Source organism: Danio aesculapii, chromosome 2 (genome assembly GCF_903798145.1).
Source record: "Danio aesculapii chromosome 2, fDanAes4.1, whole genome shotgun sequence".
Taxonomy (NCBI): domain Eukaryota; kingdom Metazoa; phylum Chordata; class Actinopteri; order Cypriniformes; family Danionidae; genus Danio; species Danio aesculapii.
This window is the reverse complement of record NC_079436.1, coordinates 29005618-29029533: the sequence shown is the minus strand read 5'-3', so window position 1 is coordinate 29029533 and position 23916 is coordinate 29005618. Positions and strand designations below refer to the sequence as shown.

General features: G+C 34.7%; 1 long non-coding RNA gene across 1 annotated transcript in view; it reads right to left on the bottom strand.

Annotated features, from left to right (window-relative positions):
• LOC130236163 (uncharacterized) overlaps positions 1 to 23644 on the bottom strand; it is a 120968-nt gene extending 97324 nt beyond the window's left edge. Inside the window, exon 1 of the long non-coding RNA XR_008838444.1 lies at positions 23557 to 23644. This is a non-coding gene — a long non-coding RNA (uncharacterized LOC130236163). The remainder of the gene's footprint in view (positions 1 to 23556) is intronic.
• Between the last annotated feature and the right edge of the window lie 272 nt (positions 23645 to 23916).

The window sequence follows — 23916 nt, the reverse complement described above, 5'->3', positions numbered from 1 at the left end:
CTGGATAATATACAGGGCTTTTCACACTTGCAATAGTTAACCCTGGGTCATTCTAAACACTGGATAAATGAAATCCTGGGTTATCTGTAATCACGCTTCACACTGCTCATACTCAACCAGGGGTTAATGAGCGCTCCTGGATATTCATTAACAGTAGTTTCACACTACATCCATAAACCTTAGGCTAATGTTCTCATTCGCATATTTGCAGAGTTACTGTCACTGATTAGATGAACAGCATTTTTTACTTTTGAAGTTTTACCTCTCGCCCGCTGCTGTTTACACCATGCCTGTTTCATGAAGTGAGGTTTTAGGCCAGCATTACATCTGTTGTTTTACTGACTTTTTTTACCACAAAACCAGTCATAATTGCACATTTTTTTGTCAATTAAAAAAAAGATGTATACAGGGTGAATAAATTATCCTTCAGTTGATGTATGGTTTATTAGGATAGGAGTTAGGTTAGGTTAGAGTTTGGATTATTTTGGTTTAATTATTTAAGACCAATGTTATAAGCAATATTGCCTGAATTGATGGAATTGTGAATGTTTAGTCTATTTCGCCATTCCTTCTGAAAAGGATCTCAGTGGTAATAGTTTTCATTTCAAGCATGATACTGATCTAATTGCAGTGAAATCCTATTTGGAGAAAGAAAACTGATGAAACACATGAAATGGCTTCCACAGGGTCCAGACCTGAATATTATAGAGGCTGTTTGAGATCACCTGGACAGAAAAGGAAGATGAAACACTAAACCTAAACAAGAACTCTGGAAAGTGCGAAAAGAAGCCTGATATTACACAGCACGTTATTTCAGAAAATGTCAGAACAATTAGAACAAAACTGTTCAAGCTGTGAATGGTGCCAAGAGAAGCCACATTAAACAGACTATTTCTAAAAGAGGCAATGTTGTGCTGTTGTTGTTTTTTTTTTGTACATATGTCCTATATTTTTTCTATTTGTTTTTAAGAAAGAGACTGATTGATTATACATTGTGCAAAAGGCTTAAGCCAACATAGCTGGGATAGGGCTTAAGACATTTGCACAGTACTGTACATATTTTAGAAAATTCCAAGAATTTTTTAACCTTTAATGACGTGTGACATCATCGAGTTTTTTTTTTTTATACTGGCTTTCTGTGATGAGAAAGCTCTCAAAAAAAACCTTTCCTCTGTAGAGTAATTTCACGTAGCAGAACAAATTTTCTCTCTTTTGTTCACCACGTTTGTACACTGCACTGAAAAAATGATGTCTGCAAAACTGTTGCAAACAATTTATTTGTGTTGAATTTAAACAAACAAATTAAATTTAAGAAAATTCAACTTAATTTGTTTGTTTAAATTCAACCCAAATAAATTGTTTACAACCACTTAACGTAAAAAAATGTGTAAATCCAAGGAATCATCTTTGAATAATTTTTTTCAGTGCATGCACAGAAGAGTTTATGTGCTGCTATTGGATAATACTGTTGTAGAGATCCAAAATAATAATAATAATAATAATAATAATAACAATAATAATAATAATAATAATAATAATAATAATAATAATAATAATAATAATAATAATAATAAACAATAGTTTTTCTGCCAGGACAGGTATCCCAAATGTGTTGTCAATTGTCATTCCTGTTAGCTAGAGCTGGGTTATAAAATTATTATTTACTGTGATGAAAATTTCCTTTGACAAAACAATAATAGATGAGATAAATGCTCGAAATAATGCTATGCAGAACTAAATGGTGCTGCTTGTTTGTGTCGCACAGACTGCTAGGCGGTAGTGGCACAATGTAAGTTTAGGTTTCATTTACATGTGGAAAGGTCTTGAATTGATCACACTTAATTAAGGGATACAAACGTGAACACAAATGTCTCAGTGATTTAGCTAGCCAGATTAAACTGTTTATGTTCTCAACGGCACTGGCAAACAGGAGAAACGCTGTGTGATGAACGACACAGTTAGAAAGCTATTCCACAGATTTATTATGAATTTACTGTGGTACCAGTAACATCATCATGTTTTTTTGAATGAGAAATCACATTGTAACCCAGTAATGAGGTACCATGCATGGTTTTAACTATTAGTTCTATTACATAAAATAATTAAAAGAAAAAAATGTGAATAATTAATTTGTTTTACAGATGTAATTGTTTTTCTGAACAGAAATGCACACCTGCATTGCATCCTCAAAATCAGGGTAAACTAAGCTAATAGAAAAACTCATTTGCTTTTACAATAAGAGAGTAGTTTAAATAGTCTCGCTTCTATAAAAATGTCAAATCTACAAGCAAAATTCTGCCTTTAAAGATCTAAAAATTTGACATTTATTGTAATAATTATCAATATCTTCTGATACAAAATTACTGAACATATCACCAGCTTTAATTCTGGCCTACCAAAGTCAATTAAAAACACGACAGTCCATGTAACGACTGTGGCAAAACTGGGCTGCTATTTTGTAGTCTGAACTTGGTATGACTTTATTATTATTGTATTCAGCACCTACATTTTTTAATTGCACTCTTCAAAGCCCAGAATAATAAAAAGCTTTAACAGGGAATCTATATGACCTAAAGCAATGCCTGCATGAGGTATCCAAATTAGATTCATTATCAACACATAAAAGGATGATTGGTTTTAATAAAATAACGTATTGAGTGACCTGTATCCTAAGCTGTGCTGAGTAATAAGAGAGACAGAGAAACAGGCTTGGCAAAGCAAAATTAAAAAGTATATAAAGTATGCTGGGAATCGCTATAGATTTTTAAATGACCGCCAGACTGTTTCTAAAATCTCCAAACAAACTATTAAGGAGAGCCAGCAACCATGAGAAAAATCTAACAAATTGTCAACTGTCTAAAATATGAAATATGTTTTTATTATAGCATATACATCCAGTTGAAGTCAGAATTATTAGCCCCCCTGTTTATTTTTTTTCCCAATTTCTGTTTAGCGGAGAGCAGATTTTTTCAACACATTTCTAAACATTAATAACTCATTTCTAAATTCTTTTATCTTTGCCATGATGACAGTAAATAATATTTCACTAGATATTTCTAAAACACTTCTATACAGCTTAAAGTGACATTTAAAGGCTTAACTAGGTTAATTAGGTTAACTAGGCAGGTTAAGGAAATTAGACAACTTATTGTATGGTTTGTTCTGTAGAGTATTGAAAAAATATACCTTAAAGAGGCTAATAATTTTGACCTTGAAATGGTGTTTAAAAAATTAAAACTGCGTTTATTCTAGTTTAAATAAAACAAATAAGATTTCTCCAGAAGTACAAATATTACCAGACATACTGTGAAAATTTCCTTCCTCTGTTAAACATCATTTGGTAAACAACTATAAAAGGAAAAAAAAATTCAAATGGGGGGCTAATAATTCAGAATCTGTATAAATAACATATAAAAATCCATACTTATTGCAATTATTTTCACTTCTCCGAGTTAAAAGCTATATTAAAAATATATATTATGATAATAATAAAAATAACTCTATATGTTTTATAGAACTTACTGTAAGCAGCACATTATATATATTTTTTCCTTTGACAACCAAGTCCCTGCTCAACTTTCCTCCCTTTTTAATTATCAGTTACAATCAAATGTACACTACAATACAGAAGAAATGATTTGATGTAATTTAGCACAACATTGCAACAAGACAAATACAAGCAACTCATTTATAGGTTTTCCCAAAATATGTAGATCTACCCAAAATAAAATAAATGAAAAACATTAAAAATAACATTTGTTCAAGTTCCATTAACTAATGCTAAATTAAAAAATTCTTATAAATGAACATTGTTAAATGTAATCTAAAGCAAATCTCAATATCAAACTATGTTGTGTTGTGCCCCCTATAGATTCAATTACCCTTTTTTAATTCTGTAACTTAATTTGAATTTACATTACTTAAGTCTCTGCTGCTGTTTCCATAGCAGCAAACATTACCAAATAATTATGTTTATTTCTATGCAATTAATGTATTATATTTTAGTTTAGTGATGTTTGTATTTATATATTTTAAGAGGATTTTCAACATCAATTAATTATATATTAAATAATAAAAACACATTAATTTACAAGACTGAAAAAAAAAATACAAATGCATTTTATCAGGACAATGCATTTTATATTGCTTTATATCCTGTATAGAATTTAGGGCTGCATGATTAATCGAAAAAAAGATCGATCTCGATTCGACCCCCTCACGCGATCTTAATCCAGCATCTCTACAGTTCAGCCAATTATATTTTCAAGTTCGGGAGAAGCATAAAGACGGTGACACAAGTTGTTGATTGTTGTTGTTGATTGTTTTATATACGTATATACATTCAGCTTAAAGTGCCATTTAAAGACTTAATTAGGCTAATTAGGCAAGTTGGGGTAATTAGACAAGTCATCGTATAACAGTAGTTTCTTCTGCAGACAATTAAATATATATATAGCTTAAGGAGGCTAATAATATTGAACTTAAAATAGTTTAAAAAATTTAAAACTGCTTTTATTCTAGCCGAAATAAAACAAATAAGACTTTCGCCAGGAGAAAAAATATTATAGGAAATACTGTGAAAAATTCCTTGCTCTGTTAAACATCATTAGGGAATATTTATATTAAAAAAAAATAATAAAATAAATAAATAAATAAATAAAAATCACAGGAGGGCAAATAATTTTGACTTCAACTGTACATCGTTTTGAATAATCGTGATTACAATCATGCCCAAATTAATCGTGATTATGATTTTTCCTATAGTCTAGCAGCTCTAACATCTACAGAATCGTGAGAAAATCATGATCTTGATTTTTAGCAACAACAAAAAAAAATCGTGATTCTCATTTTAGCCAGAATCATGCAGCCCTAGAATCTATATAGTGTTCCGCCTAAATTGACTAAATAATATTTTAATATTTTGAAAAGAACACTATACTAACTCTCTGTTGTCCAACTAATAACAAACACGAAAGTCATTAATCAACTAATTCCATCAGATGACGCGAAAAGACGCACTTTAGCCTCCCTTTAACGGCCCAATTCCAACCATCATACATTTCTTCCCGACTTATTACATACATTATTCATGACGTCCCATGCTCACCTAAAATAGCTCATTGATTTTAAGACCACCGAGCATTTCCATCTTGTGTCATAGTCCTCCTTGGGAGAGCTCATTAAAGCAGCCAGTCTAGATCCATGCTAGCACCTTCATTAGCAATTGAGACCAAAATAATGAGTCTGTGTCTGTAAAGAAATAATTAAAAAGCCAAAGAACTGATTAGCAATGAATACATATAGCCTATTCAGGAAACGTGTCAGTGAAACATTGTATAATGGGCTGTTTCCAAGCAACTCGCCTCTGTGCAGCTCAACAATGAGTTCAGTGGTTGTAACACACGTTTAGCTTTGATCGTTTCACTCAACATGCAACCAGGCAAACCGGCATCTAATGATTTGACTATAATTCAAATGAAGTATGAACTGGTGTGAACGTCTTATTAGTTGGACAATCGCTAATGTTGCTATTAGCAACTTAGCGAACGCACATCAGAAACAATCCACATGCATCTTTTGCATAGTCTTTCCCTTCGGCAATCCTGCAGGATATCATTTCTAAGAGCACTGGAAACCGTAACATGCTGGCAGATGTCTACATTTATATAATTTATATTTTTGGTAACATATGGGCTAATTTTTTTTCAGATCTGTTAAAAAAAAAAGAAGAATGAGGTATACTTCTGAACACATTTACACATTTACCGTTTATATAATTAATTTTTTTAAAGAATGTGAAGCAAATAGGCTATATTACATTCATTGTCTTTGTCTTTAATTGTCTTGCTTTGGACTGCATTGGGAAATATGCAAAAACTATTTTAAATAAATAAATTATTATTTTCATTTATTTTTCTATTTTAGTCCAAAAAAATTCATCAGTTAAAAATGAAGGACGAGGTATATGTCTTAACATATTTATACAATAACAGTTTATTATATTAAATTAATTATATTTAACTTTCTTTTAGATACGACGACTACTAATATGACAATGGCGACTACTGCTACTACTAGTACTACTACCAGTTGTGTAAAGTAACAAATTACAAATACTCAAATGACTGTTAACTCCATTATTTTCCTTCAACTTGCAGTCATTATTTTTTCTTGTCGATGGGGATTAAAAAAAAAATCTATCAAATCGCACATAGAAGGTAAATCGCATCATAATGAATTACCTCAAGACACAGGCAATTTATAATTGCAACAAACTGTTTGGAACCATTAAAAGTGTCCAAGATGTCCAAAATCTTTTCATGCATTGACCCAGAGACTATTTAGATGCATGTCGCTGATGAGAAGATGACGGATGTTTACTCTATGATGACTGAAATGGCCTTAAACACCCAGCAGGGACAAGACGCCAACATGATATCAGATTGACGTTGTACCCCAATGTCGTGTGGACGTTGCATTTTGTTTGGAAATGAAAATCAGGTTGACATCAGAACCCAACGTCCAACCTAAAATCAACCAAATATCAATGTCTAAAGATGTTTCAGCTTGACGTTGTGTAGACGTTACCACTATGACGTCTATCAGATGTTGGATTTTAGTTGCCATACCTGACAAACAAATGTCAGTATTTGACGTCAATATGACGCTGGTTTAAGATTTTGGCTCGACGTTGGAATTTGGTCACTTTCTAACCCAACCTAAAATCAACCAAATATCAAAGTCATTAGATGTTGTTATTGGATATCAAAATAACGTTGTCCTTAGACACTGGATAGACCTTGAATTTTAGTCACCTGACATCAAAACATAAATCTAACCTAATATTAACGTCTTATGGCATTGTGTGCCTGCTGGGCAATAACCAAATGCACTACAGAATGTTACATTTACACACACACAAATTACATGTGCATAAGCTTTTTACAGCATAATACTCACTACTCACTACACTTGAGTACTTTTGAAACGTCTTTTTACTCATACATTGAGTAATATTTACAACAGATATTCTACGTGCACTACACTTTAGGCAAATAATGGTACTTTTACTCAAGTATGACTTTTCAATACTCTTACGACCACTGACTACTAATATTACTACTACTAATAATAATAAGAATAAATTTTGTATTTGCTATTATTGTCTTAAATATTAATATATACAGTTAAAGTCAGAATTATTACCACTCCCCCCCCCCCCCCCTTGAATTTTTTTTCTTTATTAAATATTTACCAAATTATGTTGAACAGAGCAAGGAAATTTTCACAGTATGTCTGATATTTTTTCGTCTTGTTTGTTTTATTTCGGTTAGAATAAAAGCAGTTTTTAATTTTTTAAACACCATTTTAAGGTCAAAATTATTAGCCTCTTTAAGCTATATTTTTTCTACAGAACAAACCATTGTTATACAATAACTTGCATGATTACCCTAACCTGCCTAGTTAACCTAATTAACCTATTTAAGCCTTTAAATGTCACTTTAAGCTCAACACTAGTGTCTTTAAAAATATCTAGTAAAATATTATTTACTGTCATCATGGCAAAGATAAAAGAAATCAGTGTTTAGAGATGAGTTATTAATACTATTATGTTCAGAAATGTGTTGAAGAAAATCTTCTCTCTGTTAAACAGAAATTGGGGAAAAAAATAAACAGGGGGGCTTATAATTCTGACTTCAACTGTATATATAATATTAATGTTTTATTGTCTTTATCTTTAATTACCTTTCATTAGACTGTGCTGGAAAAGATGCAAAAAAAGAAACAAAATATTACTATTATAAAAATGAATCAGTTTAAAAGAGAAAGATGAGGTACACATCTAAGCATATTTACATATGCTCTCACTCAAAATAAGCATAGAGACTCAGTACAATGCATGTACGATTCACTGATGCACTTTGCAGATAACTCTGTGAGGATAGCATTATTCTCTCCTGCATTAAAAGTAAAGCGCAGTGTTTCCAGATGAAGCATGTCATTTGATGTGCGCTGCTGACAGGAATAACTCCACAGGGGGTGATGCTAATTTCTGCCAGTGGAGCTTGATCTGCAATATAACAAATCCATTAAACAGGAGGAGTTCACTCTAGTCCACAGAGTCGACTCTTCTCTGGATTGTCAGCTGAAATGCCACAGTGATGGGTTTGGAGTTTATGGTTGATGCCAAGCTGTCTTTGTGGTTTTGTGTCTTTGCCCATCACAAGCAGGTCAAATGGCAGTTTGGGCTGAAAGGTATATTGAGCATTTAGTCATACATAATAAAAAATCACAACGGATACAGAGAGAGCTGCTGCATGGTAAGTGCATGATTTAATTTTTCTTAAACATGTCCTGCTATATATAAACAGCAAATATAAGAAAAAAATAACTTAAGTGAACATGTAACATTGGAAGTGGTTTGCCCCATCAGATGCTCTGACAGATGTATACGCAGCTGACAGAAAATCTATTTGTGTGTCTTATATAGTTTGTAACTTTCAAAGGTATATTCTCCATCTGTACAATTTAGAAAATATTAGTGAACAAGCATCTCAGTGTACAAGCACAATCAATAATTCCATTGGGAATATGAGCCCAGGTCTACTTTTTTGAGAACCAAGAAATATGTACTCTGAACTTGCAGATTTTTGTTTTCATAAATCCACTAGAGGCCGCCATGTAAATTTTTACAATCTTCAATACGTTGCTTACGGTACGCTTTCTCATGCATGTCATGTCTTGTAAATCCACTAGAGCCCGCTGTGTACATTTCTGCTGATCTCAATGTCCTTCAATCTGTTATGCTGTGTTCACAACAGACGCAGATTCGCATCATGGGCGAGGCTTCTGTCTGCCCGGTGACTAGCTTCACTGCTATATGGCTAACATGAATTTTATTGAGAGAATAGTTGTGTTTATGTGCTTTAGGAGGACTAAAAACAGCGTTGATTCGTTTGGAGCCGTGTCCAAGTCCACTAAATCCATTCAGAGGTACCCCCAGCTCTGTGAGTTCATCAACTTCTCCAGAAACTGTACGTGGATGATCGAAGCTTTCAGATGTGCTTCCGACTGAGCCAAGCCCAGTTTGAAGAACTGTTGTTGGTGTCGGCAGGAGGATTTTCCCCCTGAACACCAACAACAGGCGCTACGCCATAATCACGCTAGACAAGAGCAAGCTCCTGATTGGTTAACGCAGCGCGAATGTCCGCTGAGGTTCAGATTTTCAAACTTGAGCGTTTCGCGAGAAACATGCAATACGCCCGTTAAGTGCATCAATTAAGCAAAACGCTCAACTCGCGCTGCTTCATTCGCACAAATCGCATCATTTGCACCACCTCATTCACGCGTAATGTACCACAGGATGTCTATTAACGTCTTTGCATTGACTTAATATGTAAATCACTTGCGCTTGACACTTCTTCTGCACCTGGTGTGAAAGTAGCATGAGAGAAGTCGGTCAGCTGTTCCTGCATAAATATAATCAGCTTGAAATCGATTGACCCACCTTCCCCTTTACCCAAACTCAACTTACTGTATTTTCAAAAGCAAACTAGAAGAGAAAGGCTATCTTGGCCATGTGCTTGTGCCATGATTGCACACTGCTTCTTTAGGTTGAGTTTTACCTGGTTTCTGGAACCATCCTTTGCCAGACTTAAACTCTGTCAGCTCAGATAAACATCACAAGTCCGACAGAGTTTGTGGTGAGCTACACAGTAAATTTTGTTGTGTTAAATCAACTCTTTAACTCTTTTAGAGTTGGTGATAATCAACTCTTGCCATAGTGTATTATTTTCAGAGTAAAACGAGGGCAACACAATCGCCTCACAACAAGAAGGTCGCTGGTTCGAGCCTCGGCTGGGTCAGTTGGCATTTCTGTATGCATGTTCTGCGCTATAGGTAAATTGGGTAAGCTAAATTGTCCATAGTGTACGTGTGTGAATGAGAGTGTATGGATGTGTCCCAGTGATGGGTTGCAGCTGGAAGGGCATCCACTGCTTAAAACATATGCTGGATAAGCTGGCGATTCATTCCGCTGTGACAAACTCTAATTAATAAGCCAAAAAGAAAATGAATTCAACTAACACCGAGCATCACTGGATAGTGTTTAACGCAGCATGGAATTTAACTCTGATCGTGTAATCCTAATTTTACAATAAAATTACAATAACTGATGAAATGAAATAAAATGATTTGATTGGTGTAAAAGAAGTTAACACTACAGTATAGTTAATGCTACTTTGATGTTCAACTAATGCAGAATTTTTATTTATTTATTTATTTATTTTTTGCAGTTTTAGTTACCAGTTCACCCTTGTCTAAGGGTGTTTCTCTGCTAGAGAAGACACTCAACCCTTACTTTTTAACAAAAAATAAAATGAAACAAAGCATATTTAACAACATTTTAAACATTTATTAAAACTACCAAACAAACCAGTCACACTGGAAAAGCTGTCCACACAGAGGTAAGCAGTCAGCAGTACTGCCCATAGCAGTGCATGCAGCCATATGTACCTGTGAGCACATATATCTCGGTTCTCAAGCCCTGGGAACATATTCCCAAAAAAGCCTGTGTTGAATAATTCTGATTAAAATACTTTTTTTTTTTCATAAATATTTGTTGTCTGACAATAAATGTGCCACACGTTAATTTTAAAACTATGAAAATATTCTTTTTTACAGCAGTAACTCTAAAGTGACTGTTGTAATGGAGTAATAAAAATATTTTGGTTAATTTAACGTCTTTACCTAGAATATTTTTTCTCTAATGTCACAATGTTAGAATGTCATGATTTTCCTTTGTTTTGCCAAATAACATTTAGCATAGACTAAATAATTAAATTCACTCGATTTGTTTTTTATTGTCTTTATAATGAATGTAATTTCATTGGACATCATTGGAAGACGTGTAAAAAATTCAAACATTCAAACAAATAAAAATATGCAGAGTCTGAATATGACCACAATATACATTTATTCATTAAATAATAACATCATATCTGTCAGTGTTGGAGATGACTTGGCAAAACAGGATTCCAGTTGCAAAACAGGCTGCTCAGTTCTAGCTGACCTGTCACAAATGGTCGTGAAGGATAACAGCATTGGTTTGTCTGATGTGCTGAGATGCTTCTGTTGCTGAGCTTTTCATATTTGTTGCCCATCTCAGGGTCAGTATGAGAAGGTTTATGCCTTTTGCATTGTAAAATGTGATCTTTTTAATGGGTGATATAGGCAAGGTGAGAGACCACATGTAAAAGTCAAAAGGTTTTCAGGAAGTGTCAGACCATTTTGATAATTTAGTGATTTCCTATGAAAAGGTTTTCAAATTCATTTAATATTTATATATAGCTTTGTAATTTAAATATTACATATATTTGTTCAGAAAGATTTTTTTTATCATCTGAACAATCAGTATGTTTTTAAAATCAGTTGAAATCAGTTGAGCAATGTATTACCACAGCCTTTTTTCATCCTATTTTTAAAAAGTTTTAAATAATATGCCATCATCATTCGATCTAATATATTTACGTAAAAAATGAAACAACATACTTTATTTGACCTACACTTAAAAATATATCTAAAATAATAAGTGATCTTCTAAATTGGATTATATTTTGAAATCCTCTTGCTGCAATTTCTGAAATCATTGAGATAAAGTATAATGACTTTAAGTTAATCCTTCCACTGGGATCCTTAAATGCAGTTTTTTAATATGCCACAACAACACTGTATTACATTTATAGTATTTAATGCTTAATAAACCTTTTTTCTTTAACCCATATGGAAAATGAGCATGTACAAAATCCAACATGAACTCTAATTTACATTTAAAATATACCTAAAAATGGTCAAAGAACTAAAATGTTCCTGATTTTGGTTAATACTCCACATTAGGGCTGTGCAATGTATCATTTATTGCATTCACAATAGTTACATCGCAAGATATGCATGATATGCTGAGTTAACTTTGCAGTGTATTTTTTACATTTAAATATACAAAACCTTAAAGCATGCACTGTTTGTCTCACTTTTATCTTTGCTTTATTGCATTCATCTATGCTTGTAGTTTGTTTATTACATTTTATGCCTGTAACGGTCAATAAAACGGTTATAGACTGACAAAGAAGCATGGACCAGACGTGTGCTTTTACGACAGTTTTAAACCTGTACTTTTAAATGTTAAAAGTTTTTTGTTTTTGTAATCTGTATGAAACGAATGCGAGGTACAGTCAGCAACTACTCGAATGCCATCAAGACCAAGAAGACGAATCGCCTTCAAGACCAAGTTGTGAATTACTTCAGAAGAGCAGCGCAATCAGACGATCATTATTCAGCGGATGATAATGTGTAGAATGGCCATAAATGAGGTTGGTGTCGTGTAGGGATGCAACGATTATAGATTTTGGTTGTACAATTATAGTCTGAGAAATAATCACGGTTTCACGGCTACCATGATTGATTTCAAAACACTACTAGTTTAAAAAATCAAATGAAAATTCCTTATTTTAAGCTAAAAATAAATGACAGAACAATGAATAAATAAATAAACATAAGTATAAATTAAAAATAGTTTTGTCTATTGCAGGGCTTGAAATTAACTTTTTTTACTTGGTAGTAACAGCGCTCCAAACTTAAAAAAATGAAGGAGCACCGTAAAAAATTTAGGAGAACCCACCAAAAATGAATGAGCACCACCAAAAATTGTATATTAAAGGATTTATTGTGTTTGAAAATGTCATAAATCCGAACTAACAAAAAACAGAAACAACTATTTAACTAATTCTAATGACTTCTTGATATTTGTGCAATAAATCCAAGATGAATGTCTAATAATTAAAAAGTATTAATGATGACGATGATGATAATAATACTAACAATGAATTACATTTCTTATTGTCATGCTACCTTGAATGTGCTTGAATGCGAGTTATCTGCTATAAAAAGTCCTACTGTTACAATATGAAAAATAAATCTATAGTTTGCACCAAAAACATTAAGCATTGCAGTAAGAAATATACATTTTACACTATTGTTTTTATATGCATGTCAATTTAATAAACAAATAATATTTCTGCTACAAAACAAACGTAAAATTAGAATAAATCATTTTATTCAATGCTGAACGCTGCAAAGCAGTCATCAGTAACTAAATAGAAAAATAAATGAAGGAATGGACAAAAAAACAGAAGAAAAGTCTCTTCTATCACAAGTTTTTGTTTGAGGTTGTGTCAGTTTAGATGTACAGTCTCATTATGTGCTGATTTACATTTCTCTGTGTTTGTGGAAAAAAGAGGGCGAGTCAGCCAGCCCAATACACGAGCGGGGCAGAGCAGGATTCTGCCGATGACCACCGGCACAATACTGTTCAATTATGAACCGCAGTTTCAGTTTAAACTTAGTAAAGGCAATCTTCTTTGGCGATGATGTGTAGTGTTAGATTTTACATTTAGCGGCCATTTGCCCTGAACATGCAGTGAATGCAACGCATCGAGATTCGGGCCATTAAACAGCTGATCCACTATGAGTCTTTCAGCACTCTCTCCGAAAACACTCTCTCAGCTGGCGGATCAACATTCACCACATCATCGCTATAATCTGGGCCATTATTAGTAACTTAAGGTGGGTTTGCAAACCAGTACTTCTCATTGTGTTTTCCTCAAACTTCAGCCATTTGCATTTTCCACGGTGACAAAAGCTCCCGCTCCCTAGGTGTGCCTATAAAGCATGAACGCGTTGCGACGCGTGCGCGTTCCTCCATTGGAAATAACAAACTTGCACGAGCTTGCCTTAGTTAAAAGCCTCAGTCATATATAATCATAGATAAAAGTGTGCGTGGTTATTAGTCTCGGTGTATAAGCTCAGAACTTCAAACTAGCGCACAGTTAGCATAGCTCAGGGGTGGCGAACCTGTTTGGCATGATGAGCCAAAAAAAAAACTTTATCACTGCAAAGAGCCACACAACAGATGCGAAGTTCACTGCCTTTGGGAAATTCCCGGGCTACTGCAGAATGGAGAGAGGTGAAATGGCGCTCGAGATTTGAAGCCTTAAAATGTGACAACGAAGTCTGGCATATCAAGCAGAATGGCTTTCCATTTCTTTCAACAAAAAAAATATAAATCCTCCCATTCAGATAAAAATGTTCTTCGCTCATCTTCGTATTTACGCTTAGCTGTACGCTTTCCTGACTCTGCCATGACGATTGATATTAACTTACTGCACGTCACTCGTGTTGCGCCCCAATCACACGGGGCTTCAGTGTCAACCCTTGACTGAAGGCGTGTCTGAAGTTAGAGCTGAAACGATCGTCATAGAAGCGTCAGAAAATGAAATTCAGTCAGCAATAGGCCACTGTCTAGCAGGTGTATTTGCATACAGCGATCTGATTGGCTGACGCGTCCGTTGGCGCTTGAAAAGTTGAGCTACTCCCAGCTTCTGCAGCGAGCCACGCTGAAGCCCCGTGTGAATGGGGCATTAGTCAATTGGTTAATGTATGTTAAATCGCGCGAGAGGTTGAGCCGCACAAGAGAAGTAAAAGAGCCGCAAGCGGCTCGCGAGCCACGGGTTCGCCACCCCTGGCATAGCTGTTTAGTTGCTGCAGTTTTGTTCCATGCAGAAACGTGGCGTTGAGAAGCCTTCATGATTAATTAACTGCAACGAATTAAAGTGCGGTTAATAGTAAAACCAGTTAATCGTTGCATCCCTAGTGTCGTGATTTCATTCCTTTCATATGCGCATTAGCTCGGGCAACCTGAAAAAATGTCGATATTGTTTGATTCAAAGGTTTAGAAACAAAACTTATGAGACAGTGGGTGTTTAATTTCATTGGTGATACCAAATATGTAATGTAATTGTAAGCTTGGCAAACATTTTTTGGAGAATTTGATGTTTCCCCCTTCAGACTGAATGCCCAAAAATACTGCTCGAGAGGCATTTCAAAGATGACCGCCGAGTGAACTGACTTGCCTTAAAGGGACTTTGCTTTTAACTAGTTGTTTATTATCATGTATGTTATTGAAATATTGGCTGCTTATTAGCACTTATAACCTACATATTCTGCATTATCTTATTCTACATCCCTAACCCAATACCTAAACTACCTTAATATCATGTATGAATAATATTAATAAGGAGAAAATTAGGAGTTTATTGAAGAAAAAGTCATATTTAATGGTTTGCTAATAGCAAGAATTGAAACTTAAAATAAAGTGTGACTATAAATTGTTTTAAAATAGTGCTATTTAATCATTTGGTGAAATACAAGATAAATAGATACAGTATATCGTAATATATATCGCAGAAAAATTATATTTCGCAATGTCTGATTTTTCCAATTGCGTGCAGCCCTACTCCACATGTTGATATTTATTTGTAAATTGTCTAATTCTACATGAGATACTGATGATCTACAAACTGCAAGTGTTTTCCCCTTTTTTTATTGACTATTTTAAGGCATCTCTGTGGGACAAGGCAATTTTCAGCCTGACGGGAGTGTGAAAGACAGTTGTGAAGCTATCAGAGTAATACGAGCTAGCACCTTTCCATTCATTTCCTTTCCTATACTGTTTCAAAAGACTTAAATAGTCCGGGACACCTAGAATTGCCAGCACAGTGTTTTGTCTTCTGCAATGGACTACTGCCCTACATCTGACCTACTAGTGCACTGGGAAAAGTAAAGCACTCGAGGGGACCAGGCCTGTGGCAGGTGTGCAGTGTTTGTGTGTGTGTGTGTGTGTGTGTCTGTGTTTCAACAATATAGCACTGAGAAATAATGAGAGGGGGGTTGATGTGTGAGATGGTGAAAACATGATGGGGTATTCATTCTTGGGGATATGAGCAACATAATTTTTATCAAATTCGCTTACTGATGCACAGAACAGGGTTAATTTTGTTGAAATGCTGTATATAAACCGTATATTTATTTTAATACAAATAAATGGAAATAATTGTTTTGTTAAAGTGGTACAAATTTAACATCGCTTAGTTATAATATTTATATGTTATACAAACCAAAATAAAACTAGAAAATTGGTAAACGAGGTAGAATTATTTTTTTAATTGACTGGAACTAGTAATTGGTCAACCTTAAAATTTCATTTACGGTTTTTAATTCAGATTCACTTTTGCATAATTGATCAAAAAAGTCAAAAATAACACACACGCACACAGTTTCATCATCACTTAAACTAACTTTTACATTCATGTAACTTTAGAAGTATACAAACATCAATTACAAATATTCTTTATGCTGATAGGTTACGTAATTTTACAAAACTGCCTGCCGCGTACATGCGTGGGTCGATCTTGTTCAGACTTGTCCAGTGCACTATAGAGGAGTAGGGTTGTCACGATACTGGAATTCGATACCAATCGGTACTGAAATTTTTAAAAACGTCCATTTCCCACGAACATTTAAGCGCTGTAGAGCTTGTTCTTAAACAGCGCTGATTTGCCATTGTGTTCACGTGCTCAACAAAAATTACTGTGATTGGCCATGAAGGTCATCAGTTCACCCAACTCACCTCTGTTCACTGTGTGTAACTACAGATACATGAACACTGGAGTGTTTTAAAGCCGCAATTCATCAGCAGATCACTCGTATGTGAGGTTATAGATAAACCAGCTGATTGACGGGACTTTAAAATGCTCCAGTTTTAAAATGCTTTAAACTGATGACCTCCACGGCCAATCACAGTCATTTCTAATGAGCACGTGAACACAATGGCAAATCAGCGCTGTTTAAGAACGTGCTCCATAGCGCTTAAATGTTTTTAAAATTTAAGTATCGAATTTGCGTGTAACAAATGCAGACGCGATCATGAGGCTGTTTTTGCGCTGAGTTTGAAGTAATCAATCAGAGAACAGGAAAGTCCATTACTTCGATTATAATGAAAACCAAAAATTATAGTATAATATTGAGAATTAATTTTAATCTCGTGGCCGACCTGCAGGATCGCTGATGCCCACTAGTGGGCCGTGCCCCACCGGTTAAGAATCACTGAGCTATAGTATATCGGTTATCGGCCTCCAAATCTTAAGAGTTATCGGTTATCGAGATTGGCCAAAAAATCCATATCAGTGCATCCCCAAATTAAATATAAATCATTTTTATTTTTAATTGAAGATTATTTTGCACTTGATGCACTTTTCATGCATCAATTAAGAACAATTCTGCACTTTATTTGTTTTTCCAAATGTAATTTAATAATTCTATCATCCATATTAATGTACACATTTATATTAAGTACAGTATACTTATTTTATACCATATTCCAAATATATTATCCCATATCTTACATATACATACATGCACGGTCGCACACACATACATATAACATCCATACGTCATCACGTGGAACAGTGAGTTCTAGTGATTCACATCCTTCTTTTTTTTTGAGTGACGTAACAGCAGTGCTATACAAGGCACAACATTTTTCAGTGAATCATCCCTCCACCTCCGCAGCATAAATACCACCTGTTTGAGAGTGCAGAGGGCCGCAAACCTCTGAAAATCACACAGCTATCCTCATTGAGATGCAAACTCCCACAGTCTTGCAGCTAATTCTGAACCCTATACTTACACCCTTCCTCCACAACATCCAGTGTTATTAGCATTATTTAAGGCATTGTGCTAAAAGCAAGAGAGACAGCTGAATCACGAGGGACAGTACTTAAAAGAAATAAAAGCTTACATTTTACAAAAATACTAAATTAATCTGATCATAAATCTCCTCAAGCCGGTGGGAAAGATCTTTTTTTTAAGCCAGTGAGAAAAAAACAGCTCTAGATTAAAATGTTTTAACAGGGAAGAGTTTCAAATATTGTTTCTTTTAAACGCACACATTAGAGAGCTAACTCGAACGATAAAATGATTTGAACTCAAGTCAATATTTCAAGTGCATTACAAGATTAAAACATTAACAATTTATAACAATCAGAGATCGCAGGGCATTTAGAATAGCAGCGTACAGTATATCAAGTTCTGCAAACAGAGAGCAAGTGGGGGTTTCTGAACCCAGTGAAATTACTGTGCTCAAAATCGTGAGTTCAACTGGCTCACGTAAAACAGGCTGAGTGAATCAAAGTCAAATTCTGCTGCAATGATCAGCTCCATGTGCACCTGCCTTCATGCCATTCAATAATGCTCTATGATTAATTGGTCGAGGGCTTGATTCAAACATTCCTAAGTGATGATATCTATCATCAACCTTTGATAAAAATGTATCAGCAAATATTTAAATCAAGTCAAGGCAAGTTTATTTATATAGCTCATTTCATACACAATGTAATCATACCTGCCAATCTACTGTTTTGTTATTTCAGCTGGAAAACTCCCGTAATTTAATTAATAATCCACACTCAACACTACAGATTCTGTGATGTGATTAATGTGCATATTGTAATATTGATACTTAAACAATATCGTGCAGCCTTAGTGTATGCAACAGATTCATAGTCTGTTAAAACCAGCCTGATCTCACAAGGAAACGTAATTATTTTACGTTTTGTCAGTTTAGGGTCTAGCTCATACAAGTTCAGTCGTATGAAAATGCACCTCTGAACCCAACTGCCATTGGGGGATAAGCAAATCATACTAAATTGTACGAAACGATCGAGATTGTACGAATTCTTATGAATTAGCCACTAAATCAAAAAGTTATGAATTGCCATGAGATCGTGTTGATCACAACACACAATATTGTAGGGGTATCAAAATTAATTGTTTCTTCGATGCACCGCGATGCAGACGCAGACAATTCGGTATCAGTTCAGTAATAATCATAACCGGTTATTATGTACTGACATCATTTAAGTCATATGCGCTGTCACCGTAGCTTACTATAGCGAGGGAGGCGAGCACAAGAAACTGTTTCACTGCATGTGTGTTTGCTGGACAGTCTTTCACTGACACTGAACAGCAGAAGCCCCTATTTGACTGCGATTGAAAGAATGAAAGTAAACTCCATTTCTCTCTCTCACTCTGGCCCATTTGACCGGCTGCATGACTTTTCCTCTTCTTTCGGCTGTTACAGCGATAGTTCTGGATACAGACATGAGCGCGTGAGTTCTCCAACGAGTCTATCATGGATCAGCAGTGATCGCCGCTGCAGTAGCTGAGTGATTCCAGCCCAAAACCCATCAAAATGCCTATCCAAAACCGCCCAATCTGGCAACACTGAACCGCTGCCGTTTATCAGTGTCACTCATCAGCGCCTGTGAAGTAAAATATAAAATTGTGTATGGAAGGCATCATCAATGCACCGTGATGCACAGAGATATCGAATTGAACCGAATTGATGGCATGATAATAGTAACCGAACCGAACCGTGAGACCAGTGTAGGTTCACACCTCTACAATATTGCTATCGTACTTGGGATGTGTAATAGTTATTATCTTAGACAATACTGTAACTCCCGCTTCAGTGAAGATTGAGCTGATATTATCAAGTATTTGAAAAAAAGCAAACAAAAAGAGTAGAAAAGCATTTACTGTGTGATGTAGCCTACTGCCACACTTTGAATGATTCGAGATATAAATGACAATTGTCCCAGTATACATTTTTGCTTTTTTAATTTGATAAGATGTGATAATGGTATAGAAAAATGTGTTGTTTTCCCACATGCTAAAAACTGCTTTGTTTTGTTCCTGAATAAATCTGTTTTTAATTAATGGTTTAAGTCAACGATTCAATCTCCATTCATAAAGACAGCAGCCTGATTTATTTTTTAATACCTAAACTAGCTGAGTTACCACCACAAAAAGTAAAATATTGTCTAATTCACTTTCTAATTGAAAACGATGCTTGGAATTTTTTAAGCTATAGTCAAAGGACTTCAGGTGAAAGGTTAGCGTGTACTCTGCATTTCATGAGGCTCCTTTAATAAAATTGATGTTGTAAGAGTTAGTTTATCATTACAATATTGTTGGTTAAATAGACCTAAGCATTCACCAAGTTGTTCAACCATAAAACAAAACATTTACGCACCAAATCCCCCTCAACAAAATTCATATACATTCATTTTATTTAGGTTTTGTCATGATCACAAACCCCTGCACTCTCACACATACTTAAATCATGCTTAAAATTTCTGGGATGTTACAACCCAAATATGTGTAAAAGATGGTCAAGCTTAACAATTGGATTAAATAAACAATTTCAACTGTAACCCAACAAATGGGGTTTGGGATTAAACACAGTGTTGTGTAGAAGAACAAAAATAAATGTTTAAGGTTTGGATGTCAGTAGCAACAAAGTACAGTAGTAAATCTCTTTTTGAAAGATGCTTCAAATAAAGATTGCTCCAGTACTAGTGACAACTGAGTGAAACTCTGATTCATTCAGCACTTGAACAAGTAACGTCTTTCACTTTCACAAGTGAAGTAATTGAATCATATTGATTTGATTTAATTTGTAACTGCAGCAATTAACATTTAATCAGAAGCTCTATTAAATAAGATTCTACTTTAATTGTATGTTCAGGTTGTGGATGAATCGTGATCTGTTTTGAACCATACATTGTGGTTTCAAGTTTCTCCAAAATCATGTAGAATTGCCTCCAATATTTCACACATCATTCTGTGTCGCCAAGTCTGACTAAACTGCACAGAATGGATTTTGGGTTCACTGTTTATCGACTATAAAAATGAACTCGGCCTTGACAGTGGAGCAAATCCCAATCATTCAAGGTGCCCTTAAAGCATATTATTTTAAAGCGATTACTGCCGTTAATTGAGCTTTACGGAACACTCGCTAATTAGATTATTTCATTCCTATTAACAAACAATGCCATCATCATGCATGATGCTAGACTGGGCAGCGATACAGATGTAACTCTGTCTATAGGAATGGAGAACTGAGCTTCACTGTGTCAGAGAGACAGAAGAAGCCATATACTGCAAACTTCATCATCGCACTGCTGTTTTCAATGACAAAAGGCATTAAATAAGCGTATATAGTGTACATTTTAAATAAAAGCAATCCAGACGCTACTTCAAGCTTCATGGAAAAGCTGTTGAAAATAAAAATCACACTGTTCCAGGGTACTTGACACAGTGGACTGACTCAGATCTAATAAATCTCATATGCGCCCACCACCTCCGCAGACTCTCTCTCTCTCCCTTTCTCTCTCCCTCCCTCACTGTCTTTCAGGATATATCTTTCTGTCCTTCTCTTAGCATGACATCAAAACTAAATAGTACTGTATTTATGTCAGGCAGTAAGATGATGACAAACATATAGCACTTCAGTATAATAAACAACCAACTCACACACACTTGCACACACGCTTGCACACAAACACACACGTCCATTTATCCCTGTCATTGCCTTTATCCATAATTTTCATGTTAGCAATTTAAAAGCCCTGATCAATAGAGTGGATTACTGCTCACCCAATTTTTCAGCAGCATTCATTCTTTCCATATAGGATTTTTAAAAATTCTTTGTCAGAGCTTCATAAGAATAAAGCAGAAATAATGTGCAGAAATTCGCTGATTTTTAGGTCATCATTGACTATTTGATTATTTATTTGTGTAAATGTGTGTAAATCTATATTTATTCAATTTTTAAATTAATTTCAGTAATATTATTGACTAATATAAAAATGTTCATTTGATTCATTTACAATACAGTTTGTAAAGTATTATATTGCTTTGTTTACCAAGTAACTGGATCTAATTGGATTTGAATTGTAAACATTAAATAAAAGTTATAATTGTGTTATTTTTTATTTCATACGTTTATATGTTTTTAAATACAATACTCTCAAAACTATTCAGCATATAGCCGCAGATTTTTTTACAAAATTCTCTGCAGAAATAGCAAAAAAAAAAAAATGTCCGTAGATTCTGTCTGGCCCTAATCATAACCAACCAGGTAGGAGGTGAATCACATTACAAACTTTGATTTGAATCAAATAAGCAAATAAAAATCTAATAAAAAGACTTTAAAGAACTTTAAACCCGTAAAGCACTGCAAATGGCAAATCAGATTCTAATTTGCAATTAATAGAAAAATTATATTGTTTCAGATTATTGCTATACAGAATGTTTTCCTCAGTTAAGTCATTTGAAGTGCTTCAAGGAAGTAGGTGAAGCTAACTCAATTTTGGTGCTCTTTACTCACGGTGACTCACTGATAGATGGGATTTTCTGCACAGAACAATGGGTAATGTAGTTTTTTTCTGCACAAACCCTGGTACTATACGTCACATTAGGGCTGTGCAATCACGTTTTGAAACGTTGTGATTAGCTAATCGCAAGAAGCTGAAATATGGAATATATAGGTATTATATAATTTCCCCCACCCAGAGCAAATGCATGACTGCCATCTGTGCGTGACAGTCTTACTAGCCAGTTGAGAGAGCACACTTTCATTCTGCCCAATCAAAACTTTTCAATCTGCCTCATATCAGCCATGTTAGTTTGCTGAGTGTTCTGTGTTTTTATAGCCATTATTTTTTGTTTGTATAATAACCTACACTATCTCCCTAATTTGAGTTCAACTTGTTTACAGAAAGGTAAGGTCATTTTATTTGTGCCTACTGTTTGCTCTAGAGAAAAAAATAATTAATTTCGGAATATTTAAAAACAAATTTGAATAAATGTACCACTCACTGCATTTTAGCAGAAGCTAATACAGATTATTGAGCTGAAACGTGACAATAAAATTCAATCACAAATGAAATCGCAATATCGGTCTAAAAACATTGCAGTTAGATATCATCCCCAAAACGCACAGCCCTACATCACATGACAATTAAATACATTGCTGCTTTTAAACACTGCATAAGAGACAGTCAAAAAAAGACAAGATAAATCACCAAAAAAATAAAACTTTTGAACTGTTTTCACGCCATCCCTTCAAACACATTACAAACTTCAAACCGAATCTCCAAATAAAACAGTATCATATTAAAAGTTAAGCAAAGTCAGTAAAATATGCAGCTCAAAGTATATCTCAAATAATTAAACATAAATAAATAATCAAATAAATAAATAAAGCTGGTGCCTTTTAAAAAGGTCTTACTCAATAACATCAACTTGTCAAGCCAAGTTTAGAACACACATAAGACTCATCACCTGTCATCTTAACAGCTGTGAATGCTCTCAAAGCAGGAATACTTCCTCCTGCAACAGATGTTTAGATAAAGCTGATCTGCCAAATATATAAACAAATAAATAAATATACCAGCTTGACAATACTAAAACATGAAAGCAGCTGAATTTGACTCTTTGCGCATGCTGTAATGTTGATACATGTTGCTGCCCGTGTCACCGGTCTTTTGTTACACTCATGTAGACGGAGGAGCATCAGTGCCTGGCGAAATGAAGTGTTCAGCTATTTGAAACATCGTTGTTCCAACAAACAGAATCAAAACTGGATTTACAGCGTCTGTGAAGCGGCATCTCGGCCGGGTATGAAATAAACGGAGACCAGCAGAAAACAAGCGACGTGTTTCAGTCAACGCAATTAATGCCATTTGCATCAAGAACATCATCACACTGGGATTCTTATGAACAAACAACAAACCGCAAAATATAACGAAAGCTTACCTTCTGCTATTTAGCAGTCACAATTCATAAACAAAGAGTGGTGAAGTAAATCCTTAAACGTTTCTGAAATACAGTCAGTGAACGGAAGGGTGGTCGCTCGATTTGATATTGGATCCCGTCTGATCCGCACCTGACAGCGAGCCGTGGAGCTGCAGCGGAGGTACGTGTGCTGTTCAGAGATGCCAGAGCACTGGCAAAATGCGTCCTGGAGTACGGCCAGTGGACTTCACTCACATTCTTATGAAGAAACATTGCGCTAAAGGAAACGAGAATTTACAGTTCTTTCTTTCTTTCTTTCTTTCTTTCTTTCTTTCTTTCTTTCTTTCTTTCTTTCAATATGAAATGTAATGAAGAACATTT